This window comes from Streptopelia decaocto (genome assembly GCF_964273445.1).
Source record: "Streptopelia decaocto genome assembly, chromosome: 1".
Classification (NCBI taxonomy): Eukaryota; Metazoa; Chordata; class Aves; order Columbiformes; family Columbidae; genus Streptopelia; species Streptopelia decaocto.
In genome coordinates this window covers 190,082,881-190,098,056 of record NC_138663.1, presented here as the reverse complement: position 1 = coordinate 190,098,056, position 15,176 = coordinate 190,082,881, and positions in this window count along the sequence as shown.

Sequence of the window (15,176 nt, the reverse complement as noted above, 5' to 3'; positions counted from 1 at the left end):
TTTTAATAAAAATTTAGGTGCAAAAAACCTGGTTTGTATTATGTCTGCAGTTGCTCATATTGTGCAACACCAGTATCAGGTTTATAAGGTATCTTAAAGATAGGATTTAAACCCTGAAACTTAAAGCTGAACGTGACTTTTCAAAATATCTTATTAACTACTGTAACTTGGACCACTTGTTACTCATAAAGGTGCCTAGTCCTTTAAATAAATACATCAATAAATAGTGTGGTCTTGGTCTCAGCTTCCTGTAGTGGTGCGTTGCAGCCTCTAGGTGCTCAAATGGGAAGGGAATACACCTCATATTAATGCTGCTGCAATGATTCTTCAGAGGTGTTTCTTGTTTGTCTGTGAATCACTAATGTTGTCTTTGTTTAGCTTCAGTGCACCTTGTGTGGATAACGGAGTTTACTCAGGTGAGGGTGCTCTTCTGCCATAACCACAAGACCTTGTTAGACTTTTTTATTGTGGTGGACAGAAATCCTCCAAACTTCATCAACGTTATAGTAGATATAGATCACAAAACAATGTGAAAGAGGAGGAGAAGCATTTTATGATTGAGCTTTATAAAATATTAGTTTTGGCTGTCAGCAATATGGTAATGTGCAGTTTTTTTTGTTCATTGTGCAGCCTCTTCTCTTGTAAATCCAGTTTGAATTATATGCAACAAATAATGTTCAAGAAAAGCCCAACAGACTTGATGTATAACACAACTTAGGCAAAATAGACCCTGTTTTTCAGACTGATCCAAGTTTACTTCACGGAAATTTCTTGAGGTGCAGTTGTAAGAGTGTTACTTAGTGATTATGAAAACTACAGAAAACTACTTAACAAAGGAGATGTAAATGTTCGTAGATCAATGGAATAATGTAGCAGGAGGGGGTTGCTTTTCCTGCACAAACAGAACTGGGTTTTGTGTTGTGGCTGCAAGTTGATCGCTGAGAAGCCTGTTTCCTCTCCTGTCCTATCAGAGCACTCATTAATAATTATGTGTTTTCAGTTAATTAAACTGGAACAACACAAAAGTAGACTTGCTTGGATAAGTAGCAAGAAAACATATTTGGATTGTGTTTGGAGGAGGATTTTATCCATTTTATCAGTAGAGTCACTGATCCACCAAATCTTTATTCATGTGAGTGATCTTTGTACTTGCAAATAATCCTGTTGTAGCTTACTGTCTATGAATGAAACTCTCGTCTGCATTAATATACACTCTTTGTTTTCGTGGCTGTCAATAGGAAGTAGTCAAGAGTAAATGTTAAAGAGGGCATATCTCCAATTAAAAAAAATAAGCCTTAAGAATTTTGCAGGCTATATATATTCATACCCTCATTTCCAGATATGATAGTCTTAAGACTGAAAAAAGCTCCAATACTTTTCTGACAAATATTTAGCAGCCTCCCAGAGTCTCAAATGAGCACAGTGGATGTGCCTACCTTATTTATTTTACATCGGTTCAGTATTGCTTAGACTCTAAATTTACCCAATATGGTTTTGGTAACTCTCAGCCTGTTACCCCACCTTATAAAATCTTCTAGAAGGCTGCATCTATGTTGAATCTCAAAACATTGTCTCTCCATCCGTATGAAGAAAAAGAATCAAGGGAGAACAAGAAGAATATGCTTTTTTTATATTAAATTGCAGTTTACAACATTCACTGCTACCCAAAATTATGAGCCTGGCTTTAGAACTGGAATGTTGAGCCAAATACTTCAGGGTAAAGAATAGTGCAAGTTCTGCGTAGTTCTCCAGAGAGTGTCCCATGTCTTTTATATTGTGATCACATAGGGCTAACTGCACAAATATTGTGTGGGGAGTGGCACAGTGCCCTGGAGAGGGGATGTGGTCCCCTGTAATATCAGCATAGGTCTCTGGTGAAGAGTTCATTCACATCTACCCCTTCCTTGTAGGATCTTAGGCAGGTTTTCTTGTTGCTCTGGATGTGACTGTGCCATGAAGAACAGGTTTTGCGTGGTCATAAGCACTGTAGGCTGTGTTTCTCACCCACCTTCTGTCCTCCTGCCTGCTCTGCAAATGGCCATCAGCTTCCCAGCCTGGCCGAGTTTGATAAGGTCCCACAGGCCACTGGAGCCCTGTGCCTTCAGAACAGGTAGGCACCGCTGCCACAAGCCTTGACTGGGGATGTGGACAAGCTGTGGTCACCATGACTTTGGTAGTGAGCAGGGCGGAACCGTGGCTTAGTTTCTTCTCTATGAACAGGGATTTGAGATGTAGGAATACCCAGCATATAGGGATACTTTGAGAAAATTGTGTCACAGCCTCATGTAAATAATTTCAGGCACTCTGTGTATCCAGTGAAGCAGGGTTAAGGTCTGGTGTATGGCATGACAAACAGATTTGTGTTCTGCTCTTTCAGTGTCATCGCAGGTTGGGACATGGTCACAAAAAGAGTGTTAGAGGGGTATGACACTGCAGTCCCAAAGGTAAAAATGAAAGCTTTGTCAGAAAGTGAAGGCAATGGTGTCTTTAATAGTGCGGATGAAAAAGCACAGATGTAACTGAAGATTTAATTGCACTCTAAGTCTTTAAGTATAACCCTAGAGAGCCCAGAGACTCTTGCTAGTGAGCAGAAGGGAAATCCTGCTGCTCTCTGCCATCTTCCCACCCATACCGGCAGGAGCACATACATTCACCCCCTGCCGAGCATGTCCCTGGTCTTCTGGTTGTCATGAAACCCATGGCCCAGCAAAGTCATCAATGCTTTCCTGGGGCACGTGGATGGGAATAGGGAAAGACTGCAGAAAGTGCCCCAGAAGCAATATTACACACGGGTTAATACTAATTGTGTAAATACAACCCAAGTCTGGTTTTGGGAAACATGGATGGGCATTCTACTTGGGACTCTGTGTCTTCTGAATTCTCCAGCTTTTCCTGGAGAGGAACTGCCTGTGTCTTTTAAAATGTCCCTCAAGGGCTGAAAGTTTGCCCAATGCTAGACAGTCAAAATGTTTCCAATAGAAAAAAAAAAAGGCCAGCAAGCAGGTAACCCATCAGGAACAGCAGTGACATGCAGTTCCTGGTAATGAGCCATTGTTTAATTTCAATAATAAGAATATTAAGAACGGAGTATAACACATGAAGAAAACCAAGGCTTTATGTGAGCTATTGCTTTGTCTTAATTTTGTATATTATATTCAAATACAGTCATCTCTCCCTACCTTACTAGCAGACACCAGAGTAATAGCAAAAGCCAAAAAGATGGTAAGCAAAATAGTTGATGTTGTCGATCTGGATGTCTAAACTTGGGCAACTCTGCCCACAGCAGACCCCTAAATTAAAACATCACGCTTCAGTGTAATCCACTGTGTTGCTAAAGCAGTGGAGAGGTGGTTGCTGAGATTTCATGGCATTGCTAGTTTGGTTTCTAATGCTTCTCCCAGCAGTGCTGGGAGTTTAGTGACTCTCTGAACCCCTCCACACAGAGAAGACACTTCCGAAGTCCTTGGAGGATGGAAAATGTTTGGTCCAGAAAAGAGTTTGATTCTAAATGTTACCTCCTTTCTCTGCTGGTCTCAGTTTACCAAGCTGGGATACACCTGGAGAAGAGGTAGGTGGAACTTATCATGGTATGGCCCTGTGCCTTCCCTCCTGGAGGACACAATCAGGGTGCTGTGTGGGGCATAGCTACCACAAAGACCCCATTCGTGTCAGACACTGGTTGAATAAATCTCTGGGAGAAAGTGTAGGCTTCTAGGAAAGCAGATGATACTGTATTGGGTAAGCACCAGGTAAGCACCTCGCTCTGTGTCCAGCAAGCCACTGACTCATAGTTTAAAGAGGCAGGGAAGCCAGAAGAGCAGCGTGGGATCACCAGCAACTCCAAACAGTCCTGTTTTTTCCCTGGGGCTCATGATTTGGGTACTGCTTCCCCCAGCCCTCGTGACTGCCTGTCCAGCAGCAGGATTTTGCATCCCCTTTTCTTGTGGATGGAGACTGTGAGGATCCAGGCAGCTTCTTCCTGAACCAGAAGGGAAAGAAACTGCAAATGTATTTTCCATCCTTATCACCAGGCTCATATTTAGGGTGGTTGGTTACCTTATTGAAAATTTCCTATCTATAGTGTGCTTTGCGAATATATACATGGAATCGCAGTCCTCGAGGCTAACACCTGGGATTAGCGGCATGTTAAGCCAGCACAGGGCAAAGCAGCTCAGGCTTGCTGCTGTACTGGCACGGTTTTTGGTCTGCCCTGGGCTCCTGCATGCATTGTCCCTGCAAGCAGCACTGTAGACCTGCAGGTAAACATAAGCTCCTTGTGACTTCTGCCTGGTGAAAGTACCAAACATCAGCCCTGTCACAGGAGAATCCCTTCCCAAGGGTGGCTCTAAGTCTGCCTCACCAATGGGTCCCATTTGGACATGGATCCCTGTGGTAATCTCCTTGCAGCAACGAAGGGACTGGAAGGCACAGCTCTACCTTTCCATTGCAGGACCTATTGCCTCCTGCCCAGTAGGCTCCCTGCCACCTGACAGATGAGTTAAGCTAGCAGTAAAAGTGCACAGGAATGAATTTTACCTAAACTTCATTTTTCTTTGCCAATTGAAAATAATTTCCCTGGCACCTCTGCCCTTGGGAGGGAGCAGAGAGCCCCCACCGTGCTTTCATTACTCGAGATTCACCTCCATCCGCTACTGCCAGCAGTTTTTCCCTTTTTCTCCTTTCTAGGTTGAGGTCTTTCATAATTTTGTGTCTCTTTCAGCCTAGGCTCCAGCCTGGGAAAAACAAACCTGCTAGCCTGGCGAAAGCCAAACACACACGGCCCAATTACCAGCTTCCCCACTGTTCCTTTGGGCCGGCTGGTATTCTCCCTGCCTTTGTCTCGCTGCTTGCTCCCTGCCTCCAAGCAGCTTCCTTTGACTCCGCTCCACGCAGCCGGGCAGAACGAGATCCAGCAGGTAAACTGAGGAAGGGCTATTGTCTGACTGCTTGTGCACCACCACAGTTTATCTGCTGGCAGAGCTTCACGCGGGTGTACCTCTGTAAAGAGCTGGTTTGCCTTTTAATTAGGGGAAAACTCGTTGTTCCTTTGCACTTAAAATACTTGTGCATGTGTAAGGCAGCACTGGTGTGTCTTGGTAGCAGCAGACTGTGTGTCACAGTTTGGGTGCTGGGTGTGGGTCACGTTGCTCTGACTGTGTGGTTGTTGTCTGTCTGGCAGCCCGTGCCTTGGCTGACACTCATCCTGGCAGCCTTGGGAAGAGCCAGGGAGGATGGACGGGGCTGCCTCTGCAGCTGTGTGCTCCCGCAGCTATCGGGGACAAGGGGAGGCACGTGGAAGCGGTGCCACGGGGACCTGGCCTGGCTGTCCTGCAGGCTGCAGGCTGGCACCTGTTGCTACCTGTCAGCACAATTTGAGAGGCAGGAACTGGCAGGGATGAGCTACTCTGTGCCCCCAGGGTAGGTGTAGAGGTGTCCACCTCCCATTTTAGAAGAGGGCAAACTGTTCCCCAAACACGCTGCACCAACTGGGGTACCCAGAGGAGCTCCTGAGAGTGAGGAGGAGGAGTGGGCAATCCTACATCCCTTTCTCAGGTAGCACCAGCCTCCATTCCTGCTACCCCATCTTGCCATGACTCCAGAGCCTATGGAGCCCCAGGCTGTCCAGATGATGAGGGCTCATGCTGAGGACCAGCTCTCCACAGTTACATCTGTGCTAATAAATAAAACAGGACAGGAGTGGACTTGCAGCCCTGGGGCTGCCAGCTCATGCCTGGCTGGCTGCAGTCCCTTAGGCAGGGCAAACCCAGGCAAGCTGCCCATGCTGAGCCTGGAGTCCCTCCAGGGTGATGCTAGATGCTAGGGGCCAAAGCAGTGCCAGAGTGAGACAAACTGAAGGCAGTGCCGTAAAGACAAGACTGCAGTTAGGTGGGTTTCTCCTGATGACTCAGTAGAGTGGTGTGAGGGTGTGAGGTGTGGGGCAGGTAGCTGGCTGCTGTCAGCTCTCCTGGAGAGCAGGGTGCATCAGGAGATGTGGTGGATGCCCTGAGACAGAGTCCCAGGGGTGCACAGTGGCTATATGGCTGCTCTTTGAGGTAGCAACTGAAAATCAACTTTGGAGGGTAAGAACTGGCCATAAACAAAATATCTTCCCCATCTTTCACTAGCACGTCTGCAGCTACAAACACACTCACCCTGCTCAAAGGATTTACAGTTCACGAAGGATTTGTGTGTGGGGAGGGAGCCAGCAAGGGGACCAGGCTTAAAAGTGAATTGTTAGAACATATCTCCATCTCAGCGCTCAGTTTATAAAACAAATTCTTCAGGCAGGTGCTTGAATTCACAGCGTCTTTAGAGGGAATTTATCAGCCCCAGGAATATACTGGTTAAGAAAAAAAAAAACTATCACCATCAGCTGCTTGGAGGGAAAAGCTAATCATCTAAACTTTAGTGCGGGAGAGGTGCAGCTGTCAAAGCAATAAGGTAAATGAGTCTGAGGCTGAAATGGTTTTTGCAGCAGAACTCTGCTCCCTGCTAAATAGGGGAGATTGAACTATAGCACCATTCCACTATTCCCTGGTAATGCACCATTTTGGGGCTGACTGGGTGGTCTTAAGTCCATTGCCACAGTGGCTATATCGCTGATACCAATCAAGGCCCCGCAGCTGAGACCCTGAGTGACCTGCTTCAGCAGCTTTTTTCAAACCCCAATTCACTCATTTGTGTGGGATGCTTTTCTGCTACTTTATTTATGGGATTACATAAATGACCCATTAAAAATGTAAATCTTCAGAACAGTTGAATAATAAAGATTTAAACAATCAGCTCAGGGCGGTACAGTACAGAAACTTCCCTGAACCAGCAGTACTGCACCATCGTGGCTATGGCAACAATAGCGGGTTAAGGGAAAGAGAGAGCAAGGAGGAAAATAAAACGTCCCGGTATTGTTACAGTCACTGGCACCACAGAAAGATTAGGGATTTTTTTTTTTTTTACAGGGTATTAGAACAATAATGAAGATGTGCCATTATACGCCACAAAGGAGACCATGCCATCCCTCACATAGCGCAGGTGTCAAAACAATCAGGCTGGCCACAGAATTGAGTTTAAGTGAAGTTTGTCCCACCTCACCACAAAGTGTTTAACCCTTCCCAGGCCAGAGACAGCTACAGATTGGCCATGGCTAGCGCAGGCTCTTTTCTCCTCTTTCCTGTGCCATTAGGCATTTGACACTCATCCTGGCCGCCTTGGGAAGAGCCAGGGAGGATGGACGGGGCTGCCTCTGCAGCTGTGTGTTCCCGCAGCTATCGGGGACAAGGGGAGGCACGTGGAAGCGGTGCCTGAGCATCTTTCTTCATCAGCAGGGGCAATGAAGCTGCACACCATGCACCTTGCTGATGACAAGTTGGCTGCAGGTTTTATTTGCCTTTGCTTGTGCTTATATCATATCATACCTGGCAAGGCAATAACACAGTGAAAAATGGTTCTGAGGATGAGTTCCACTGAAGCCTTCTGTCTGCAAAGGACAAAGTGATGGAGGTAGCTTCTAAGCTCTGTTAAGCTCAAAATTTGTGAGATGAAATAGCAGTAGACTCACACATTTTGAACGTAACAGAGCTGATTTTCTCTGTACAGCTGCATGATTTAGGTGTCCCATAATAATCTTTGTACAACAGCTATAGTGAAGAAGACTGAGATTCCACTGGCATTTTAGACATGCACACCTTGAAGACGATCTCTGGGCCACACCAGTGTTCTCGCTAGAAGTGGGTTACATCATGTGGTGCACGATTTTAATAAATTTTTCCTGTTATTCAGTTCTGGGAACTGTGTGGAAGTATTTTGTAAATAAGTAAATTTGAGAGATTAAATTTAGGAATTTATATAAAGTTCCAGAGTAAATTTTGGAATGCGTATGAAAAACACATTACCTCCGTATTCCAAAGGTCACCACCCTCTGGATTTTAATATTTCTAACCTAAAGGCAAATGTATACCCCTACCATCCTAATTCCTATGCTGAAACAAGGGCAAGGCCAGGACCCAGCATCCGTTGCTGCCTGGTGAATCACGACCCATTCACAGAAAAGACAGTGATCCCGTCAAACCTCAGCCTGACTATGATGAAAACAGCTACATTCAGATACATTTTTAATTGCTTGGGCTTGCAAAACTAAATGCCACATGAAAAAAATTTACATTTTTCTGCAAATAACATCAGTAGGCATGGAATGATGTGGCATGCAATTGAAATCTTCTGCAATAACAGGTTTTCATACATCATTATATTTGACTGACCTTTAAAACATCTTCTTATTTCAGAACTATGGGACTTGGGCGGGACTCACTTCTTAGGTCTGCGCAAATCCGTAGACATCAGACTTACTGTGAATTCATGCTGGTGAAAACTAGAAGTGAAGCTCTTTCAGAGCCTCTTTTATCCTTTAAGTTCTACATCTTTTGTCAGTTCTTGCTATCTTTACTTTTTGAAGACTGTTTACATCAGTTTAGCAATGTCGTTGTGAGTTTTTAGCAAGATTACAGGAACTAGCGTTCAACTTATCATCACAGAAGGGTTGAAGTTGGAAGGCACCTCTGGAGGTCACCTGGTCCAACAACCTTTCTGCACAAGCAGGGTCACCTGGAACTGGTTGCCCAGGACTGTGTCCAGATGGCTTCTGAATGTCTCCAAGAAGTTACGAGTATCTCCAAACGTCCTAGCATTACATTATCATATTGTGATGATTTATTACAGGTGCAACTTCTATTGATAACAATAGGACTGATTTCACCATATGCAGACAATGAGCATCATAGAAGCATACCAACCCGCTCAAGTTTTTTACCTGCTGTAATGGGAGAGGAAGAATTCTTGGTAGTGGAAATGGGCAAATATTTAAAGAATACGATAATGTCAATTATGATATAATGATGAAGTTTATTTTCTAAATGGTGACTCTCCCAGTGGGCTTGTATTTTGGGGGCAACAGAAGGAAGAAGAAGAGGGAAAATGAAGTTATTGGTAAAGAGAAGACGTCAGAAGAATGCAAGATGTAGGCAGCTTTGCTTTAAGGAGGAAAGTCTGCCTCTGGGTTGCATATGAGACTTTCTGACATCACTGAATTTATCTTAGGGCAGAATTTGTATTTCAGGACAGATAGAACCTGTCCTCAGTCAGAGTGGTGAGCTTGGTGGTATTTCCAGATGCTTCTGCCTTATTGTGTGTGATTCTCTGAAGTACAAGCAGTTCCAGTGTTGATTTGTATGGCCCCATGGACTGCAGCCCCGTCCAGTCCCAGAGCAGAGTGACCGGCCATGCCTGCTCCAAGCCAGCTGCCGGTGCGTGGCAGAAGTGCTCTCGCATGGGGCAGGAGGATGTGATTCACATCTGAAGCTTATTCTGTGTTGCATTTATTTTCTGCATTCATTTGCCGGGTTAGAGTCCCAAACAAGCAAACCCATGCAATGGGCAAGGGATACAGGACTTCTGCAATCCAGCCCAAAGGTGGCTTTGTGCAGTGCCACCCACCAGGTAGGTAGCACATAGAGAAGAGATGCACATGCTGGGCAAAGCCTTCAGAAGTCCCCACATTAGCTTTTTCACCTCTGTGCACAAAGTGAGAGGGCAGTACAGAGGAGAGCTGGCCTTGAGGAAGATCTTCCAAGGACTGATGAGTCATATGCATGTTCAGGCTTCTTCTAAGCTTTGCTTCCATTGTGACCTGAATGGTCTAGATCCAGCTCTTCAAGCATATTTAATGAAGTAGTCCTGGGCTACAATCCTGTTTGCTTCAGGGAGACAGCTGAATATTAATCTTAACCTTTCCAGTCTGAAAGCATCTGCCTCATGGAAAATAGACACTTAAGGAGATCAGCCACTCCACCATCCTGATGTACATTATTTATTTCCTTCGTCATTCTACCTCAGCTAATTCATTTATGTTTGAGAGGAAAAAAAAGGCTGATCCTGCAGCAAATGTGACCAAAGAGATTTTTTCAATGTCTTATCTATGAACTCTGTGTGGCCAGTGATCTTAATCTGTGTTCCAGTTCTTACTGGTGTGACTTGTTAGTGCCTGCAAGGAGAAGGGCACAGCCATGGGGTGGGCTGGAGAGCTCCTCAGGCACTGGGCGCTGCCTTTGCCGGGGCTTGGCTGGGTAAGTCATTTCAGGGGCAGTCAGCTGGTGGACAACATCAGTTCAGTCCAGGCATTTCCATGGTCAAATAGCTCAAATGGGTCATGGCTGTGGTTGCAATCCAACCTGGCTAAGGCTGAATCCATGGGGCAATATGGGACATACCCACCAGTCTTACAGCTGTGAATGGAAAAGCAAAACAAATCAGATTCCAAATCTCTTAACATATCATTTGCAGGAAAAGCCCTGTTTGAACCACCAGATTTGGTCAGTGAGGTTTGGAGTATTATATCATTGCTTCTGTCTATATGAAAGCAATTTTTAATTTTATTTCCAAAGCTGGTAGAAAGATAACTTCAGTCTTCATTGGCTTTTCCTACATCTCACTGGCAAGCCAGGATTTGGACCCTGAAGCTATGAGGACACAGGGCTGAGGAAGCTCTGGTTTAGACAAAAGGCATGTTCACAAGGTTGAGTGCACTATGAAATAAATGTTTCCCAGTAGTTCCTGTGTCTAAGTCAGACTGTAGCCCCCCTTATATCACAAGCGATTCTCCTCCTTGTTCCCTCAGTCAGCAGCACTGAAGGAAGTTTTCAGGTCATATCATTTAACCTGAAACCTCATTTATTATGTAGGAATGAAAACTTTGGACCTCACCAGAAGGGAGGGAGCTTTTTTAATGATCTGACATTGCATGAGTCAGCTTCTCTCCTTCAGGCAGGATCTGATACCAAGCTCCAGGTCTTTGCTATGCTGGTGTCTCCAGGAGCACCTTCCTTCTTCACACCTCATCGTGCTGCTTCTTCAGGCAGGTGCAGGGCACTACATGGTGAGGCTCCACCAAACTGCTTCATGCTGCTGTCCTGGATTGGGGAAGCTCATAAATATGAGCTTCAGTGGAGAAAAAGATCAGGTTGACTCTATCCTCTATGAAATATATCACAGAAAAGCTAAATTCCACCTCTGACTTCATGGAAGGAAGTCTTTCCTTATAGCTTTCCCAATGTGCCAGACTTTGAGTACTTTGACTGGTATTTAATTGGAGCTAGAAGTCTTCAGGGAATATGGAGTTCTAGAATGGAGAGATGCATCAAAATATGTCTGGGAGTCTTGAAGCTCTGCTGCAGGAGCAGGGAAGTCAGGAGAGGAACTGGTGGGACATGTGGGACTTGTGCCTGTTCTTTGTGCAAGTTCTTTGGAGACTTCAGGGCAGCCCTGGCCTTGGGACTGGCTGTGTGAGGGTGGGGATGGGGAAGGAGGGCTAATGCTCTCTTGTGCAGAGCTATGGTAGCAAACTACAGCCCTGGGTGTGATTCATGCTGGCCTTGATCCTTTGCATTTTCTTAGGCAGGAGTGCGATTGCTGCCTGACTGAAATGGAAATGTTCTGTGCTTAACTGACACCAGCATGAAGGCTCACCAGGGCCAAAGGCCATGAGACTTGCAGATGCAGAGCTGCCCCATGTCCTCTGGGTGGAAAACTTGATGCCATGCTCAACATAGTCCTCACTTTTTTACTTGCTTCAGGTTAGAAATGCAAACCAATACAACCTTTTGGGGGGATGAAAGAATGGGGGATGAAGGGTGTCTCTCAGCCTCATCACTATTGCTCAGGTGGGTCAGTCTTTTTACTACAGCCATGAGATGCTTAGCAGAAAGCATGACCATGAATGAGCAGAAAATTGAACTCCCTTTGAAATCAACAGTCTGAAGGAGCCTCCCCACAAGCTGTTATTTTCCTCCTCCTGCCTGCATCAGTACATCTGTCTCCAGTCCTCTGCCAGGACCCATTGCAGAAGGTGGCCTGGGGTTGTGCATGGAAAGCACCATTTGCAGGGAGAGATGGTGTCTGCCACAGCCTGGAAAAACAGGAAGCTCTTGGAGTAGCAAGTCTTTTTTGTAATCTAGAAAGGAGTCAGGAACCTTTGCAACCTGAGGGTTGTGGCTCCTGAAGAAAAGCTCCTCCACCTGAAAGTTTGTTTCTCCATCTCTATCTACTGCTCTAATAGAAACCTTCCACTATACTGATGAAAGATGCTTTCTTTGCTTCTTCCTCCTTTTTTTTTTTTTTTTTTAACCTGTATGCCCTCAAATGAAAGCAAGAATTTGACACCCCAAACAAAGCTGAATTTTCAGCTCTCATAAACCATGAATATAACTGCAGGAGCAATGTTAACTATCATCACACGCTAAAAAAAAAAAAAAAAAAAAAAAGAATCAAGCAAGCAAAAATAACTAACGTGAATTCAAAGTGAAAATGAATGGAGTCTGCCTCATTCATAAATGTCATACGAGACTTTGGTTAAAAAGGCAAGCCTGTCATCCCAAGGCCAGCAGCTGTTGTTATGTTGAACAAAACGGATACAAATGGGTATTATTTTAAAGCAAAATGCTTAATCCCAGGCCTAACAAGCCCACTGTCCTCTCTGTAACCCTGTGTCATACAAGCCATGATCTCCAGTAGAGGGCTTGATTGCACAGGAAATAAAATTCCGTGGCTGTGCCCTACCAAACCGACAAACACCCTGGCAATGTTTGAGTTACTATGGCAATCACAAAATAGGAAGGCCTTTTCTTCTTTTCCCCATCTCTGCATGCAGCCACAGGCTGCTCCTGAATAGCTCACATCTGCAAAAAGTTTTAACACGGTACTCAGATAAAGAAAAGGATCCCAAAAATGGGCATTGACCCGTCTCAAAAAATGTTGCAAATTTTATATACAAGAATTGGGGAGCTGTGCCACTTTGCGCAGGTTATGTCATAATGTGAACAAAAAGGGATAAAAGCTGATGAAGGCTTTTGCTGTCAAATATGGAGAGAGGGGAAAAAGCAGAAGTAAATGACAGCTTTAATGCAGATGTAAGAAGAAAAGTCAAAGATGGGTGACAGAAAGTTGCTGGTCAATGAATAAGGGAAAATTTTTGAACACAAAAACCAGACAAAAGAGTAAAATACAATAAAAATCTCACTATAGAGAATACTGAGAAAAGTCCCAAAAGCACAGTGAGCAAAATCTTGGAGCTATCAAACCATGTGAAACAGACATGTGGTTCTTTAGAGCGGCCCATTTCAGGCATTAATAGCTCTCATTATGAAGGGGGAACCTGATCTCTGGCCTGGAAAGCTTTCAAGAAGCAGACTTTTTACAACAAAATTGAAAAGCAAAACAAAACTGAACCGTTCTGCCTTGCACAAATTAACTAGAATTTTGGTCTTTCTGGACAAATTTCGTCCTGCATAATGAACTGTTACACATTTTACCAGTTTTTCTTGGACAAATGTGTTCTAGTAATGGAGATTAATTATGTATTTAAATGGAGATTTGCTTCCTGGCAGATCTTCGGATCATGCACTTTCTGACAGCACACTTTGCATCATTAAAATATATTTATCGTTGATAATAGAAACCTACCTTTACCAACAAGCTGATTTCAACCAGCTAATTTAGATGCCTGCTTAGAGTACATGAATGTGTGTTAAGTGCCTGATGATCTCATCAGGCTATTTAATCCCAGTGAGAGGAAAGGTATGAATCCAGAACTTAATATCCAAGTCTGCTGCTCTGTGTTAGTTTTGCCTTGGACACCTGGATCTGTGGTGTGGGAGCTAGAAAGTGTTGCCACCACCTCCAGGTACCATAGCTCCATCTCGCAAGAAGATTCAGTAAAAGTAAATTTACTCTTAATTTGTTCTTAATCTTAGGCTCAATTGGCACGTTATAGCTTCTGAAAGTATCATTACACTTTAAAAGCTCTACTGACAAGTCACATTAATCACTAGTGTCTGAGAAAAGCTTAATGTGGAGAAACGAATGCAAATGGCATAAACTGTTCACAAAAAAAAAAAAAGTCCAAAGGGCCGAAAGAAGCCCCAAATCCAGTAAAAGTGGGACTGCATTATACATTCATTGACTCTTGTTCTTTTGGGGGTGTTTTGGTATGAAAAGAAAGAGACAATGGAAGACAATAGCGGAACCTTATCAAAGTTCATTCAAGCAGCTATTTCAAATACTTTTAACGGCTTGTCACTGGGTCTTGCAAGTCTCTGAGAGTCTAAACACTCTGTCACATTTGTGTACTAACCACTTAAAGTGCTGCTAAAGCCTTTTGACCTGGACTGACTCTCCTTTATTTAGGTCAAAATGCAAGGCAAAGCCTTTGTGTTCCACGGCCTTCATTAAATTCATTGATTTGACCTGTATTTTAAAGACCAAAAGTCAAATGGAATGGGAAGTTAAAGTTCCCATACAAAATCTTCCAGCGAGCACTTCACTGCCTCCTTGAACTATGTAACATTCAGAAAAGGCCATCTCACGGCCATTTGAAGTGTGGGCTATAGCTGGAGTGGCAGTTTTGTCCAGTTTTTCAAGGGCATTGAAGGGGTTCATCAGAGCTTTCTATTTCTTAAATGAAGACAAAAAAGTTGAAGCTTGCAGACTGTCCCACTGACCACTTTTTCTTGCTCCAAGTCATCTGTTCAACAGGCCATGGTGATGTTCAGGGTAGATAAATATTATTTAAATCCTTTTAGAATACAGACAGGCAGACATGAGGTGGGTTGCCTTATGTTAGACTCTTGACGTGTTCATGGTCAACTGCACTATTGGGGAAAAAGAAGCAATCAGCTTTTACTGTAAAGAAGTAAACCTTATTCTGCATTTGGAGACCAAATTTCAGAACTAGTGTTCAGTCTTCCTGGGAATACAGCATAAAATCCAAGGCTTTTAGAGACAAAACATAGCTTTAAGTCTTAATTTAGTTTTCAACTAGGACTCAAACACCAAAATCTTGAAAACTGGGAGTTTCCTAGTACGGAGTACAATCTTGGACCAAGAGGTGTCTCTGCATGTGGCTGATCCAGCTGATGTTGTGGGTCTGAGAAGGAAGAGACTACTTGTAAACTGCCAGGGAAAGGCCAGGTTGACCCAGGAGGCAGGGTCAGCCCTGTTTAGATGTGGACAAGAAGAGATGCCAAAAGCCCCAGCTATCCTCTGGGATGCACTTGTGCAAAGCTGAAGTGAGCTGGTCACCTTGTCTTGCATTCACCTGCATCTGAGGTTTGTGGGTTGTTTACACCAGGAAG